Below are 17,945 nucleotides of genomic sequence, written 5' to 3' on the forward strand. Positions count from 1 at the left end.
GTGAGGCTTTATTTCCTAACGGATAACATATAATTTTTTGTACTTCTGTGCCTTTATGAACCATGCAAGATGTACAGCTGGTGTGTCACATGAAAATGTAATTTCACACATTTCTGGAACCATGATTATTTTCTTTTTGCAAAAGAAAACCCTAACCCTAACATTAACCCTTTTTCCCCTCTAGTGTTGTACTGTAGCTGTTATACATTGTACATGAAACTCTGCCATGTTGCAACTGCAGACTTTGTTCCAAAACAACTAAACTAGGAGCTTCAACAAAGTCAGAACTTTGGTGCAGAAGGGCTTCATACAAAAGTCACACTATTTCTGAGTATATGAATTTATATGCATTTTCCTAGTTTAGTAGATATTCAGCAACTTAGACATTGTTTTGCACTAAAAAGAAAAAGAAACGTGTAAATCTGTCAGTCTATTTAACCAACATCCTATAAGCCATGTTGCAGTTGTTTACTTACTATCAGAAGTTCAGTGTATATGACGGTTATAAATGAACTTTGGGAAAATGTTACTAATGATATATTTTATAGTAGCAAATGAAAGGTGAAAGATGAATGATGTGACCTATTTCAAAGTAAATCAATTGTAGGGGCTTTTTCCTTGACAATAGTTCTGTGGTATTAATGAATTCAACAGAAACTCAGCAATAACAATTCCCCTGTGATATTAATTATGCAGTGTTTTGTTAAGATTACTATGAATGAATTAAATTCAATGTTATTTGTGTAGCACACTTTCACTATATTGCATTGTCTCTAAGCGCTTTACATTATCCCTGCCTAAAGCATCCAGAATCCAAACCAACACTGACAGAGGAAAGGAAAATCTCCCTAGTAGCAAGATATGGGACAGAATTATGGGCAAGTAAACCTGTTCATTGTATCTTATAGTTAATATGTAGTTTAGAAATACTGATAATGTGCAAACTGTGCATTCCAGCTCATCCTAAATGTCATTAATTGATGTTTTCTAAACTAAAAGCACAGACTATGGGAGCTGTAGTTTCGTTGCTTGTTTTCTTCCCGGGCACCTATATGTCTCATGGTTCTGCTCATCATCCTCTCTTGAGTGATTGTTACACAGGGAAATGTACCTCTGCAGATGTTGCACATCATGCCTTTCCATCACAGCATTAAACCACTGCGTACCTCAGGTTGTCTAGCCAAGTACAAAGGGCTGTACATCTGCAGTTTTGTTTCATAAGCAAAACCGTTTATTGGAGTGGAAGCAAAGCAGATAAATGTCCTACTTTTTTGCAATCTCCACCCACAAAAATGGTATAAAACAAATTTGGAAATTTGCAGCAAAAAAGAGAGCTGGACATTTATCTGATCTGATCTGGTTCTGTGATAAAAAACAAAACACAAGGAAAACTGGCTTCTTGTTCATAGGAGCATATTGTGTAATTATTGTGTGAAAATAGCTGGAAAACAATCTCATTTGGTAAAATAATAGGGCAGAACAAATGTGCAATGGACATGACAAAGTGGCGCTGGTGATATGGAGTTATATTTAGAATACAAATAAGCTGTTTAATTCAGCTTAAAATAATGGGCTGTTAGGAAAAATGGGATAATATAAGTGAATCATCATGCCCCTCCCAGTTGCTTATGCAGTGAAAAGAGAGAACTTGTCCCCGAAGGCGTGGAGCCCCCGCAAGGACACACACCAGTAGGTAATTACAAACCCCATTTAGAGCCTCACCTATTCCTATGTTTTTAGCTGCATCCCCCAGTGCGTGAATTTGTAATTAGTTTAGTCCCTTTTTTCGGGTGGAATTCTGTCTGGCTGCCCTGGATTCCGTTTACATCACTGAACCATAAGAGTAGGTTGAAATGATTAAAGCCCCAGTAAAGGCAGCAGTTTAAAGTGGACAGTAAATGCTTTTAAAATATGACTTCCACTGCTTGACAGTACATCGAAACTTTCCATATTTGTTTGTTAGTCAGCCCAGCTATAATCAACAATACATGCAATTAATACATTTAGTTAAGGGTCCTTAATGGACCCTTATTGTTTTTCTTGGGATATGTTATTTTTCTGCCCTAAAACTGAATGTGCAGCCTAAACCGTAAGACCTCGACTGACCAGACTTGGTAGGAAGATGTCAATTTCTACCCACTAAGATAATCCGTCCCAAGTCTGTCAGCCAGATGAGGGCACCGTAGCGCCCCCTCCCCCCCCCCCCCCACACCGCTCGGGCGATATCTCCTGACCCGTTAGTCCTACAGCCACAGACCATACTGGTGCCACGCCCATTTCAGTCAGACAGCTGTGTCTCAGACCTGTCTCAGCCAATCATCACCAAACTTGAATATATCCTGTAGGATGGTACTGGGGAAGGCTCCTCCAAATTTGACGATGATTAGTCAATAGGGGGTGCTACAGCAATATGACGTGTCGCTAAACCTGCAAAATCAGTGAAACCGACATTTTTCTCATTTCTGTTTGAATGACATATTACTGGTCAAAATCCAGTGTATGTTCTGTGAGTCATGCCAAATCAAAATATATGTACTGTCCAATGACACTCATTTTCCTTTCCTTGTGATGTTTAAAAACTCAATAAATTGCATATTCCCATAACTCCTAGGGTTCAGTTTTAAGATCACTATTGTTCCTGGGTCCCAGGCTAATTCAGCTGAAATGTCCTTTTTTCATAAAACCTTCAAAGATTCATGACCTTTCCTGTCAGCTCACTCCATGTGTTTAACTGCCTGTCATTTTTCTGCCATTTCACTTTTAGACATTTGTCAAACTTCAATGATACTTCAGCCTGTGCAGACCAGAACAATTTCAATGTTTGAATAAATTGGCCAACAGGTGGAGTCAGTGCTCCATTTCATAAATGCCATTCAGGACTTTCATGCCTTCTCATGTCTAAATGAACAGCTTAGAAAAGGACAAAGCATGATATTACTACTATTACACGCAGCAGTTCCCCAACTCATGCACACTGTTGTTAAGAATATGCAACACAGCTTATGTTCACACAGCCAGTACAAACTTTAACTTGTAAGATCTAAACTTACCACGTCAGGTAGGAAAGTGCCTATTTCTACCAACTATTCAGATCATCTGACCCAAACCAAACATTCAATCAGGCTCAGTTACTCCACCAGTGGGCTCTAAACAATCTCTACTCAGACTATCACAACCAAACCAGACATTGTCACGTTCAGACACTGCACCAGACAGTTCTACATTCTGTCCTGCATCCACTGACCTGTTAGACTGAGACTCAACAATCTCCATCCTGATTTATACTTACTACTGAGACCATCTGACCAAAACCAAACGTTCAGTCAGCTTCAGGCACTGCAGTACATGTTTTTACATTCTGTCCTACATCTGCTGACCTGTTAGGCCTGCACTGAATAATCTCCATTCTTTTACAGGACTATGTAGTTCTGTCTGACTTTTTCATGCACTTGCCACCAGTGACAGTCAGTACTCCAGTTCTCCCATATTTTTCCTCTACTATTCATCCGACCAGGACGGTCGTCCTACGCTTTGGACCCGTCAATCACTGCCTGCAGTTACCAGTTTTACTGAGCATGTACTTTAGTTATGGCTTGTGAAGTCACAGGGCCATTCTGATGCACCAAGTTAAAATGAAATTCTGTTTCAGCAGCTATTAAACACTATCATTTCTGAAGCATACATGTAACAGCTGTGAAACCATCCCTGAAAGCTGCTTCACGCTTGCGAGCAGGAATTGCTGCTTTGCCGTCTTGTTCTCCAGTGCCATTTTAATGGCACTGAAATTAAATTCAGAAAATCATATACATGCTTTTTTGGGTCACAGTTTGTAGCGAGGATTGTAAAGCATTACCTCTATCATAAAAAAGAGGCAGCACATTAACCTTCCGTAAAGCATCCATCCATCCATCCATCCACCCATCCATCCACCCGTCCGTCCATCCGTCCACCCATCCATCCATCCATCCACCCATCCATCTATCCTCATCTGTCTTCCAGCTGCTTATTCTAGTCAGGGTGGTGGCGCCTGTTCAATACATCTTTCTTTCCCCACTTCACTGCATGCATTAAGGGCTTATCTGTGTTTGCTGTATGTATATATATATATATATATATATATATATATATATATATATATATATATATCCATCCATCCATTTTCCAAACCGCTTATCCTATTGGGTCGCAGGGGGTCTGCAGCCTATCCCGGAAGCAATGGGCACGAGGCAGGGAACAACCCAGGAAGGGGGGCCAGCCCATCGCAGGGCACACTCACACACCATTCACCCACACATGCATTCCTATGGACAATTCAGCAAGTTCAATTTAGCCTTAGCATGTTTTTGGACTGTGGGGGGAAACCGGAGTACCCGGAGGAAACCCCACGATGACATGGGGAGAGCGTGCAAACTCCACACACATGTGACCCAGGCGGAGACTCGAACCCAGGTTATTTCCTCCATCTTCTAGAGAAATGGTGAACTGAGAAAAGCAGGTTGAGATTTCTGCTGCAAGCATGACCAGACTGGCCACTAGGGGGCGCACAATAGGCAGCACAGAGCTGAGATGGATCGATACAAGGAGAGAGTGAAACGGAAGGAGAGGGAAAGGGAGAAGGAGGGAGGGCCGAGGGATATAGCCAGAGTGAGAGTGAGATGCTCACATCCCTTAGTTCCTCATTTCACCAGAGACAGGCGGCGAAATGGGAGTCTAGACTTCAGCCGGTGAAGCAACAGAGACATAGAAGCCTTTCGGCATCTTAGCGCCGCAGCAGCTCTTACAGCAGGAGGCTGGCAGGCTGGTGGAGGAGGGGAGGGGGAAGCTGGGCAAGGAAGCAGCTACGAAAACCCAGTGAGAATCTGCAACATCATCTGCTCGTTTGTCAGAGCTCAGCATAGGTAAGTTAGACAGTGTGGCTTTAAATAAAGCAATGATAGCATTTCATAGTCGCAACAAGGCTTTGGTCATTGAGCTTGAAATGACAAAGATTACTCTGTGATGCATACCTGTATGCAGTTTGATGCGTTCATCTTATATTTTGGAAATAGCTGAAAAATCCTGCATGAGATGCGAGCTGCAGAGCTGAACATGTAATGGTGGTGAAACTCACTGCTTTCTTAGAGACCCTTTGTTTTTCGCTATTCTGCTCAAAGGAATCTTGATGCCTGTCAGTAAAACCATATTGTTTAGCACTGTTGATCAGGGTTTTGCATTTACAGTACAATTCAGAGTCTTTGGACTGAATTCTGACCACACAGTTTTTGCTGACAATCTGGATGAGTGATAGAGAGGAGCGTGGTGACCACTGCAGACAGTACGAAAACCTGGCACTAACTGGGAAAATATCAACATCAAACACGGATATAGTTATGCTAGTGAAAAGACAAGGAACACATTTGGATTGAGTTTGTGAAACAGTAAAGTTTTTCTACCACAAGACAGGTTAATGAGGATCTCGCCATGTGACACTGTTCTCTTATCCTTCACCTAAACAATTTCAGGCAGCTTCATCAAAGAAGAAAAGGGCCATTTCTTTCTGCATGATTTAATTGTTATTTCTGTCGTGTGGGTAAATCAGTTTCACAATCTAAATATGACAATTGAGACATACTGTAGGTGGGTTGTAATTATATACACACATGCCCATAAATATGTAGACCTATGTGTGTGGTCTGTAATGAAATATAACTGAATTCTGCTCAGTATGTGATCTACAGTGATTTATGGGAAAATGCTGATGCTGGAACTATTATTGGATACATGAGTGAAGAATTTCTCAATCAGATGTTCTAGGGTGTTTTACAAAGTGGGTTTAGACTCCTTTCTGTCATACATACTCATTTATAACTTGTTCTGGCTCACTATTTGTCAATCAGAATGAACATTAACATTAAGCATCAAAAAGCATCTTTGTTGCTGGGCTGTACCAAAATGGGGGGGGGGGGTGTCATTTTTATTAGATCATCCCTGTATTTTACAAACCAGTTTTCCTGGTAAGAGTCAGTTCTAAAAAGAGCTGGACTCTCGGACATTTTTAAAAATATCTGCAATAACCATGTTGCATTCATCTTTGCATGTTATCTTTGCATGCTATCGTAGAGTTCTATCATTTGTTTAATACATGACATAAGAGGAATTCTATCATCCGCACTGAGCTCTGAATGTTCAGCTTTAAAACATTTGGCCTGTTAAAAAAGCGATAAATCTGCATGAACTCAAAAGGTTTCTGCAAGCCTGAGAATACTGATAACATTCCAGCAACTTACAACATTACCAGTAAATCTAAACGGCTGCTTGTCAAATTTTCTCTTTCTAGTGTCCTGTGTGCTTTTTTCTTTGTGGTATCTTTAAGCCTCTGGATAAAACCACTGTGAATGATGCATCTGTTCCAGTGTCCCCAGTATCCTGTCTAAGTGTCAGTAGGAGTGCCACCTAGACAAGAGTCTGTATTTATAATCCTAGTATTATTCATTATTCTATTCTATTCTATTCTATTCTATTCTATTCATTTCTCCCTACACCGTAGCGTTGTGTTCTTTTGCATTATTAATATTTACACTAATGTTAGGCGGCTGCAAAACAACTAGATTATGTTGGTCTTTGTGGTGTTGAATAATTTAAATTATATTTGACTCTTGGGAGTTACGTCTGCCTCAGTAAGGTCCTGATAAGTAAAATTTCCCTTATTCTCCTCAAATATGAAGCTGTTTATGCAAAGGTGCTGAGGTTGTCTATAAATGCACACTGAGAGCTATTAAGGAACTTTTTATCAGCTGTTTACAGTCTTTTTTTCTGTAGTCATCTTCCTGACTTTTTGTGCAACACTTGAAATAAAATTGCACATTGATTTTCACTAGAGGTAATATGTTACAGAAAGCATATTAAATATGTAATGTAACTAACATGAACAAGATTGAAATGTGGTGTTGGTCCATAGCTCAAGTTGAGACGTAATGGATCCAAAAGGTGACCCCTTGTAATAGTTTTGTTAAGTAGAGATGAGCATTCTCTCTCCTAGCTTCAGTATGTATAAGGTGTCAGCGACTGTGTAAATCATTCAGCCTTTTTGTATGCCAGAAACAGCATAAAACTAGGTACAAATTATAGTCACAAATAGATCTGCATGACCTGATTTTGTGTGCAGCACAAGGAGCTGTAGTGTATGTTATTCATCTCTCCATCTCTCCATCTTCCAAGCCCCATGGTACCAATCCTGGATCGAAACAGCGGAACCACAGCAGCTCTTATGGCTCGTGTTACATGACCTCTATTATGACTGGGAACTCCTGCCATTCTCACATATTCATTCAACTCTATGAATGGCCAGGTGTACAAATAATTGTTTGTAGGCAATATATTACATCATTTGAAAACAATTCCAGAATATGTTTTGAAATAATTTTACCTGTTTCTTTACATAACACACATAATTGTAATATTTAACGATTCTTCAGTATCGTTAGTTTCATGTCAATTTTTTCCATTTCTTCATAGTGTACAAAAAATATTTGGCTACACTGTACATTACATTGTGGGGACCAAATATCTCCACAATGTAATAAAAATCCATTATATTGTCCATCCATCCATCCATCCATCCATTATCTTCCGCTGAATCCGAGGTCGGGTTGCGGGGGCAGCAGTCTCAGCAGGGAAACCCAGACTTCCCTCCCCCTGGCCTCTTCATCTAGCTCCTCCGGGGGAATTCTGAGGCATTCCCAGGCCAGCCGAGAGACAGGCCAGTCCCTCCAGCATGTCCTGGGTCTTCCCCGGGGCCTTCTCCCAGTGGGACATGCCCGGAACACCTCACCAGGGAGGCATCCAGGAGGCATCCTAATCAGTTGCCCGAGCCACCTCATCTCATGTCATTGGAGGGTATTCAAGGGGAAATTCAATTTTATAAATATCTGTGACTGCCATCAAAAAACTAAAAATGCCAAAAGACTTGTATTTTGTTTGGTTAATTATGGTTAAGGGTAGGGCTGGGTAGGGGTTAAGGTCGTCATTGTTGGGATTGGGGTTTTGCCCATACAAATGAATGGATGCTTCCCATAAAGATTTGACTACAGGTCCGTGTGTGTATGTATATATTGCATTGTGGGAACCAAATATCCCTACAATGTTATAAAAACATTTCTTGACTCTGTGGGGATTTTTTTTCAGTCCCCACAACTTAAATTCAATTTTATAAGAATCTGTGACTGCAATCAAAAAAGTAATGATGGCAAAAGTGTCGTATTTTGTTTGGTTACTTTTGGATAAACTTGTCATAGTTGCAATTAGGGGTTTCTCCCATAGAAATGAATGGAGAGTCCCCACAAAGATATGAATACAAACGTACGTGTGTGTGTGTGTGTGTGTGTATTGATGCGTGTGTCCCTCTCTGTTGTGCAGCTTTCCTATCCAAACACCAAAGACAGACAGCTAAATTGCCATCTCAAAATGACCTTTGTGTGCTGTGAAGAGATGAGATGCTCTGCAGGGTGTATCTCTGCTTTGGATCCTGTACTGGTTAAGTGTTTAGAAGATGGATGGCAATTAAACACTCTAAATGTCAGTTTGACATTTTGCATTCAGGCTCCTCTGCAAAAGGATATGTGTCCAAATACTGCATTTCAAGGAAAATTCAAAGGACACCAGTGAACAGTGGCTTCATTTTCATTGTTGTCATATTTCTGAGGGAATCTACTGATGTTTCAGACATGTGTGGGGGCAGTGTTACACCCAGCAGCCATCAGGTAAAAGTGGGCAGTTTGAGTGTCCAAACAGCCCCAACAATGGAAACAATTTATTTATTATTTCAGCTTAATGCAAACGATTTCCTAACGGCTGCTTAGCAGCCAAAGTAATTACAGTGGTGGCCCTAATTAATTTCACCCAATAATTAACTGAACATCATTGATTTTCTGGTAAAAATAAAAATACCCCAGCACCATGACCAGTGGTCAGTGTCCATCCACGAGAAGCTGCTCCCATTGGGGCTCCATGCCTTTGCTTGTTGAATCGAAACAAAAGCGGCAAAAATCCCACTCTGGCTGCGAGTGGGTGTCTCTCAAGTGCCGGGATGCCTTTGGTGGCCCAGTCGGTGCCGCTTTGTCGAAAGGCCTTGGCAGGCATGTCCTATCAGTCTGTGTGAAGACACAATGGCATCTCACAGGCAGCAGCTATTCCAGTTTCTTAAGGGATGGGGAGACCATGGTATTCTCTGACAACCGCATTCATAGAACTTCTCTTGTCCAATCAAATTTCTTGGTCGGAACTAACTTTTGTATAATATGAGATACATATGAGGTACAGTGACTCCCCCAGTTTAATTTATGAACATTTCATATATTACTCATTATTGCAAATATTACAGTCAATATTAAAATATCCATTATACTGTGGACTCAGGGCATGATGGCTGACAGTCTACTGGCCGCTTACAAGCACAAGGGATTTTACTCAACACTGAGTTGAAAAGAAACCAGAAATAAAAGGAACCACAAGGGGTCTAAGAAAGGCAGAAGACAAAACTTAACAGGCTAAACTAAATACGGCAGGAACACACAGACTTATAACAGGGTACTTATCAGAGAAACATTCCACAGAAGCACTAGAAGAAAATACATACAACATCTACAATGACTGACAGAGGAACAGGGCAAAGACAGGCACATATATACACAGGTAATGAGGGTTAGATGAGGGACAGGTGTAGACCATCACTAATTATACACAGCAGGGACTGGGAGCTACAGGGAACAGGTGAAGATCAGTACCAAGCACTAACAGTCAAACATTAGGAGATACTAAGAAGAAATGTGAAATAGGACGTAACTACAAAACAAGATTCAAGCAAGGATAAGCAAGAAGTTAAAAAACCAGGACTCAAAGTGAAACACGTGAACATAAGAACATAATTAACCTGGGGAAAACAAAACAGAGAAAAAATGTGTAACATTCTTGAGGGAACTGAAGACGCATGGTACTCAGCCACACATGCAGCCCATTCAGCCACAAGGTGGCTTAGGGGACACCGGAAAACAAGAGGGACTGTGAGATAAACTACACCTAAGGAAACAGAAAAGAATGAGGTGGCCAGTGACACTTGCTGGCCAAAGAGGAAAATAATGGACAGAATGGGAAAAGGCAGAGATCGATCCTAATCATTTTCCCTTCAAAGTGTAGCCTTATTTACCTTAGTTTTGCTGCCTTCAATTGCAGAACCTGATGAGCTGGTGCTTAGAAAGTGATGCTGACAAAAATATTTTCAATGGCACCTTTTGATGAAATACAGTTAATATAGGCAGTGACTTGATTAAAATATAGGTGGGCTACACTGCTTCCTAAACTCCCTATAGCTTCCTTTTTCCTTTGCTGTCAGAGTTTTCACCTTCATCGTGTCCCCTAAATGCCAGCTCTTGTCAAATCAAGAATTCAATTGCATCAGTCGGCCAGCAAATTGTGTCATGGGGGCATTGTGTCACTTAGCCTGATTAAACTGAGGCAGGTGACACAAATTTCAGCTAGTCACACAGTATACCATGGCGTTTTTGGGGGAGAAATTATCAGGATTAACCCTTCAACACTCAACCAATTTGGAAGACCCCTTGCAGAGACACCGGAGCAGTGCTGCTTTTAATCATGCTGCATCCTGTGGTATAACGTATGGACAGTTTGATTGCAGGAACAATTCGATACCATGCAAGCCAAGTGTAGAGGGTCCTCAAATAGATTTTGGGATGACAGCCACTAGTTTAAGGCATATGTTTGGTATGGTAGCTAATCCCTGTCCTGTATCTGTGGAGTTTGCATGTCGTTTTCATCTTGCAAATCCCTCTGAGTACTCAAGTTTGACCCCGCCGTCCACAGACAAGGAGTTATGCTAACTGGTGTTTTTAAATTCCCCATGAAGTATATTTGTTTGAACTATCCTGTGTAATGTTTTCTTTATTCTACTGCCATTAATATCTAATTCTATTACTGCTACATTTATAATCTGTATATATTAATTGGATAATTAGTCTGTATTAATAATAAACCTTGGTTCTATGAACAAGCATGTCTGTATCAGACATAATTTAACCTTGTTAATATAAGTTTGGACGCTCCATCACTCTCAGAACTTTTGACTGGTAGTGTATATATATTCATAAGATAACATTAAGATACTAAGATTACTAAGATACATTTTTCCAGCAAAAAAGCATATTTACATACCTCTACATAAGATTATGCATATTAAATGCTTGTTCATATCTGTCCTCTTTAGGACAGAACAGCTGGTCTAAGTAACTTGCAGTCCCTGATAAATACTAATATGCTTTTTGCTCTTGCTCCTTTGTGTTGACTGGCCGCTTGAGAATCTCTCTTGTGTGCGGCTCGGATGCAGGCTCTGGCATAAACACGTCTGTCCCCCAGACTGCGCCCCCTGCCAGCACAAAACATGTCCTGTCCGACAGCTTTGACTTTGATCTTAATTCTCCCATTTACTACACTTTGTACACAATTAGTTCTCTTTTCCCCATTCTCTCTCTCTCTCTTCCTACTCTCTCTCTTTTCCCATTCTCTTTGCTCTCCCCCAGGCCACGTTTCTGCAGTGACCTTTGCCAGACATATCCCACCAAAAAGTCTGTGACCTCTGTGCCATGTCGGCCATTTTATGCAGCTAACCCTGTCAGGAGGCAATGATTTGAAAAGTGTTTGTCTGGATTGCTGTGTCTTATTTATCATCAAAATCTAAAAGTGGTCTCTGAGACTGTGCACATGTGGCAGTGATCAATAATTCCCTCAAGGCACTGGATAATTCTGCACATGACAGCATGACACCACCAGTCTCTGGGTACATTAATGTTTCTTGTTTCTGGGGGGGATGAGCTTTTCATCCAGCCATCACAAGTGAAGGTAAAATGTCCCCTAATTTCCATTGAAAACATGCAAAAAATAACCCTGTGGATAGAATAACCAACCAGCCTCAACCAGCTAAGACATTGGATTAATTAAAAGATATTTCTTTGCTTAGTTGGTAAAGTTTGTAAAGGGATACTATTAGGGCTGGGAATCAATAAAAAATAACTAGCTAATTGCACAGTTAATCACAGCTAATTGCACCTGATATTAGAACAATATACATTGAATCCCCAAATTTATGTAGAATTAACACAAAACACAGGGGTCATTGTCACAGACCCAATACATGCAAGCAAGTACAAGCTAGATTTCAATGCTTTCAAAATGGCTTGATGATCTGATCATAACAAGAAAACAGAGAGCTTTGTATTAGAAGTAGGAATGTTGTTATTAATTGTTGGTGATTAATAGCTCATGTACATATACATAAACAATATAACACCATTTAATCACAACCATGTGATCGATCTTAAATCTTTTTCACAAATGACTGTAAAAAGCGAAATCTAGCCACCACTGAAAGTACACTTTATAATATTAAAGATCTTGAGATTTAGGGTACAAGTCTACAATAAAATAAAACAAATATTTTGGCTTGGCATTTTGAATTTGAATTAATCCCTATTACATTTATCATCAAACTTCCATTTTCATGAGGACTGCTAAAAGTTTCATAGGACTTATTGCTTAACTAAACTGAAAATACAGTGTGTATATACAGTGTGTGTATACAGTGTGTGTATACATGTATTTTTTTAGACAGATCTTTTTAGACATCTTCCATCTGCTTATGTGCCACAGTGCTGGGGAGGGCTGCCAATATTCCAGCCAACACAGGGAACATATGAACATGTGAAGGGAATATATGAATGTTCATACCTGCAGTCAGCTCGCCACAGGAATGTTCGCACTTTCAATCATCTTGACACATCATTGTTCGTACCTGCAGTCAGCACACCATTGGCATGTTCATACCTGCAGTCAGCTCGCCACAGGAATGTTCGCACTTTCAATCATCTTGACACATCATTGTTCGTACCTGCAGTCAGCACACCATTGGCATGTTCGTACCTGCAGTCAGCTCGCCACAGGAATGTTCACACCTTCCATCATCTTGACACATCATTGTTCGTACCTGCAGTCAGCACACCATTGGCATGTTCGTACCTGCAGTCAGCTCGCCACAGGAATGTTCACACCTTCAATCATCTTGACACATCATTGTTCGTACCTGCAGTCAGCTTTCCATGTGCATTTTTGTACCTGCAGTCAGCTCACTGTGATAGTTGGCTCCCTTGTGCTTGCACTTGCTTTATTGTGGTAGTTGTATATGTTGTTCTACTATATGATTAAATAGAATTTTCTGATTCTGCTTGATTTAATAGTCTAACTTCTGTCCATCTGTCCATCCATCTGTTTTCCCCCCTCCTATGCAATACGGGGGAGGGGGGGGCTTGGAACGAAGGGCACAACGTGGGGGCGCTGGTCCATTACAGACCATCAAAGTGGAACATATTTCCCAATAGCCCAATCAGCCAAAAAGGTTTACCTTAATTTATTTACATTTAATTTGCATATATTTTTTTCTATATGCTAAATTTCACACAGTGCCATTGCAGTTTCTTTGTGCTTTCATGCATCATTTCATGCATTATAATTGCTGGTTATCCAAATATAGCTCTGTACTACACATTTTCTAAGATAGTACATTAGTGTCATTAATTCGATTGTAACATGTAGTTAACTTATCAATAAAACTCAAACATCTTGAAGAAAGCGTCAGTGTGAAGAAGGTGCACTGTGTTGTTTGTATGCACTACACCACACTAATCTATTCTGTGTGTTTAACAAAAGACAGCAGGAGGAGAAACGCAGTGTCTGAGGTGAGGCTCTGCTTTTAGGAACTCTGAGTGTTTCCATTTTCTTCTTGGGAATTCTGGCTTCCTGACCTCACTGCTCAATCTGGTTGCCATGGCAACTGATGATAGTCCTGCTGAACAGCCACAGCTTCTTGAGAAGAAATATTAAAATGGGGTGTCCGTTGTCGTGGATCAGCTCTTCTTAGATAGATGGTGATCAATGTCAGCACTGCACTCCTGCCGGTAGAGTAACAGGTTGAGACCCTCACTGGGGCTCCTAACATGTCTTAAAGAAGCCTATAATCAATAAGAAGCCCCCTTAGGAAAAGGTGTGTGAGCATGGATGTATCTGTCTTATAGCTGGACCAGAAAAGCCTTACCTGGCACTTGTAACTGCTGACATGATGATTTTACAGATTCATAGCAACGTGCCTGTGATGGGAACCTGGAATATATAATAAAAAGTGCATTTTTCATCTCACCATCAGCTTCATAGATTTCTAACTGAGAAAATGAGGTATGAACAGCATATGAATATGCCACCAGGTAAGTTGCTGTGTTTGAACTAAGTAAATCTTTATGCTGATTGCATTCTTTCAGGGTGATAGATTCTGAAACATACAGTAGCAGGTATCAGTTCAGTACTAAGGGAAACTGCAAAAATCACAAATGCTTTAGTTATAATTTGCAGTAAGAATTCAGTGCATTAAGTGAAGCCAAATAAATAGAAATAAATGATAAATTAATCTGTCCTCCTAACAAGGAGAGGATGGGTGGTTTGGAAAAAAAATCATCACAAATGGATTCATTTAATAACAAATGATGTTGTCTAAAGATGAATGATGATGTAGCAAAGAATCAAAGACTCCTGCTTTACTAAATACTACCTGCGACATGAATATTGTTCAGCAGATCAAACCTAGTTCATTGTATGATACCAGCAAGGTTAACAATTACTTTGGGTTAACTTCTGTGTTGCTCAAGATGAGCTGCTGTTAAATGAGAATACAAATAACAAGACAGTAGCACTGCTAATGGACCGATATGGAACATGAATACGGAAATCTAGCTTGTGGACAGTTATTCAACATTCAGACTGTGTCCTCAGCCTTTTACACATGGTTCTATTCAATTCAATACACTTTTTATTGTAATTTATTCTTGAACAGATGTACCATGAAACAAAAAGGCTTTTGTCTGGGGTCATGCTATTACATTTAACTAAATGGCATTTTAATGTAAACTGTTCTGCAGAGCCCAACTCTGAACTTTTCTGACTATTGAAAAGGAACCCCCCCCCCTCCAGAGCCAGTCCAGTCAACGCACCCTACAGGGGGGGGGGGGGCGCATGCGGAAGAACATGCAGTCTCCACACAGAGTTTGGGTTAGGATTACTTTGTATTATATTGTATAGAAAACACCTTGACCCAATTCTTGTCAGTAACATCTCATTGTAGTGAGATCTAGCAGCAGACTGCTGTGAATAATTACATGGTCATCATAAACAAAAGAGAACAGTTGAGAGGAGCCACACTATTATCGGTCAGTTGTATTCATGCTGTAACGTATCACGTCTTGCTGCTGCCTTTCAGTAGTTACTAATTAAATTAATGGACTTTGAAAATGCTGCATTTGCAATAAATAGATAATTATTATGTAGCCTGAATCTTTTTCCATCCATGCTCACTCCTTTGTCCCAAAAATCATCAGCTCCATCCATTACATATTTTGTGAGGGCAGTTTATAAAAAATGTGTGATCCTGTATTGGATATGTAGCTTATAGATTGATAGTTGAATGGTTTGCAAATAACAATATTTTAGTTGCCTACTAGACACTTGAATGGATGAACGATAGATCGATCGAATGAGTCGGAAAGCGTATAAAACGGGAGCGGTGTTATTTTCCGTTGCAGAACAAACGCTGCTGATGGAGCTGTATTAGTAAGATGTAAGATGTAATCGCTAAAAAAAGACAATACTGTGGCCAGAAATACAGCCAGGGAGTTGGTTTGGCAATGAATTGCAGACAGACTAAATGCGTAAGTTACGTAAATGTTACACGTGTTTAATACGGAGGTACAGTGGTTTATGCTGTCGCCTTACACTGTGAAAGTTCCTGGTTCGATCCCCATAGCCAACCGGTATCCTTCTGTGTTAAATTCAGGTGTCATTCTTACTGTATAATAATGCTATTCTGTATTATTTGATCTCCATAAAACACTTTCAGTCGCATCCGTGTGAAATGTTCTGCAGGAATAACCGTATCTTATCTTTGCTTTTTACTAATAAACTTTCAAAGAAGACTGTGACTAAAATATAAATATATCTTCCTGTTCATATTATTGTAACGGATTTTTTCCCCATTGTATTTCATGTTTGACCTTTTGTAATATGGGTACGCTATTATTTTGGAATTAATTGGAATGCTGAGATGTGATTTTTATAGGCTTTTTTATATTTATTACATGACATGATTAGTGTGGGCGCAGAATTTCGTTCGGCGGAACCATCTTTTGGGAATCTGTTCCCACACGTCGGACGTTCTTTGAGACAACGCTTAACTACATGAGACAGTTATGTGGCCTTTACTACGAAGGGGGTTTAACCAAATCATATTTGACCTGGAGTTAATTTGCGAACGCTGGGTTGACAAAATCGAGTTGTCTCAATCGGTACTACGACGCCAGTTAAGTTGAATTGTTACATCGGTGTTAACTGCATTGGAGTTTGTGCACGTTCGGCAGCGCATGTCACCGTTTGGGTCATGGCGCGGTCTCCATATTTCACGGAGGAAGACTTCATGCTAATTATGCTGGGTTATGAGGAGCTTATATCAACGCTGCAAACCAAGTCCAATACCACTGCAGCCAACAAAAGCAGGCAGGCTTGTTGGCAACGTATTGCCGATCGATGCATAATTTAAATGCAGAAGTACATTTTCATGGTCATAAAACGTGGTCTAAAATATCCCACGACCAAGTATTAGACTATGAAGTGTTTTCACGAAAAGAATTGAAAAACTATTAATAAATACACAGGCTCACAGATGCGACACAATTCAGAAATTATCTATTATTTGCTGTTAAGTAATGTAATGCTCCCTAAAGTTCCATTACTGTGATGTTGCTCATAATGTAAATCTAATGTTAACAACTTAACTAATCCTATTTCAAATGCAATAGTAGTGTAAAGCGTACATGGCAGAAAGTCAAGATGAGATATAAAAACATCATGCCAAGTGGAATAGCTATACAAAACAGAAGCATATGTGTAGTGAGAAAACGACTAGGAGTCTGTCACCACGGATAAGTTAGCCTCATATTCGATATTCAGTTTTCTGGTTTTAATAACTTTTAACGGAAGGTGGGATGTTTTTAATAACAGAATTGTGATGTCCAGTACACAGACTTCAATGCACACTGATTATTTTTTTGCTTCAAACCATTTCGTGATTTGTGCTAATATATCATCATTTCAGCTGTAATGATATGGTGGTTTAGCATTTTGGACTCATGGCGACTGTTGCACACCCCTTTGTTTCCCAGATTGCTTTACGTACGAATTTTAATTAATCTTTGCATGTTCGAATGTATCCGTATAATGTGCAATGGGACAATAAATGAATGGGTTAATAACTTTAAAACTAGAGAAGACAGGCACATCTAGTGAAGTGTACTTTGATCGGTGGACAACAAGGAACAATACACACCCCTTGGGTTTTCAGAATAACTTTCTCCGTAACAGTTATTAATGAATACATTGTATGCATATTATATGCCATTGCTCCATTTCATATATATTGATGGAGAGAGCCCCTCGCGATTCACATGCCAGTATCATATGCATCATCCAGTTACACGGTGTTCATTTAGGGCTGGCTTACGCAGAACCCTCGACTTAACCAAGAACAAAAACTGCTCGGAGCAGGTTTGAGACTTAGAGTAAATTGCCATAGCAGCATGCCTCGAGTAAAACCTACCCGCCTTTCGCAGTACGGGTTAATCGCGAAGTTACACCACACGTCATCAAGTTATTCGCAAAATTACCCCGATAAGGCAGTAACCCCGCTTCGTAGTACAGGCCACTGGTCCGGGGCAGACTTGTTCGCTCACGTAAGTTACCATGGTACTCTGGCGGGGATTCATTTAAGAGACGGAATTCCCACTTAAATGAGCCAGACTTGTTGAAATAAG

At 40.1% G+C, this 17,945-nt stretch overlaps 1 protein-coding gene across 1 annotated transcript in view; it reads left to right on the forward strand.

The window, feature by feature from the left end:
* Positions 1–4,377: 4,377 nt before the first annotated feature.
* The window catches only part of tnr (tenascin R (restrictin, janusin)), a 70,627-nt gene continuing 57,059 nt past the window's right edge, over positions 4,378–17,945 (forward strand). Inside the window, exon 1 of the mRNA XM_048989572.1 lies at positions 4,378–4,898. The gene's annotated coding sequence lies outside the window, so the exon portion shown is untranslated. The remainder of the gene's footprint in view (positions 4,899–17,945) is intronic.

Source organism: Brienomyrus brachyistius, chromosome 21 (genome assembly GCF_023856365.1).
Source record: "Brienomyrus brachyistius isolate T26 chromosome 21, BBRACH_0.4, whole genome shotgun sequence".
In the NCBI taxonomy this organism is placed as follows: domain Eukaryota; kingdom Metazoa; phylum Chordata; class Actinopteri; order Osteoglossiformes; family Mormyridae; genus Brienomyrus; species Brienomyrus brachyistius.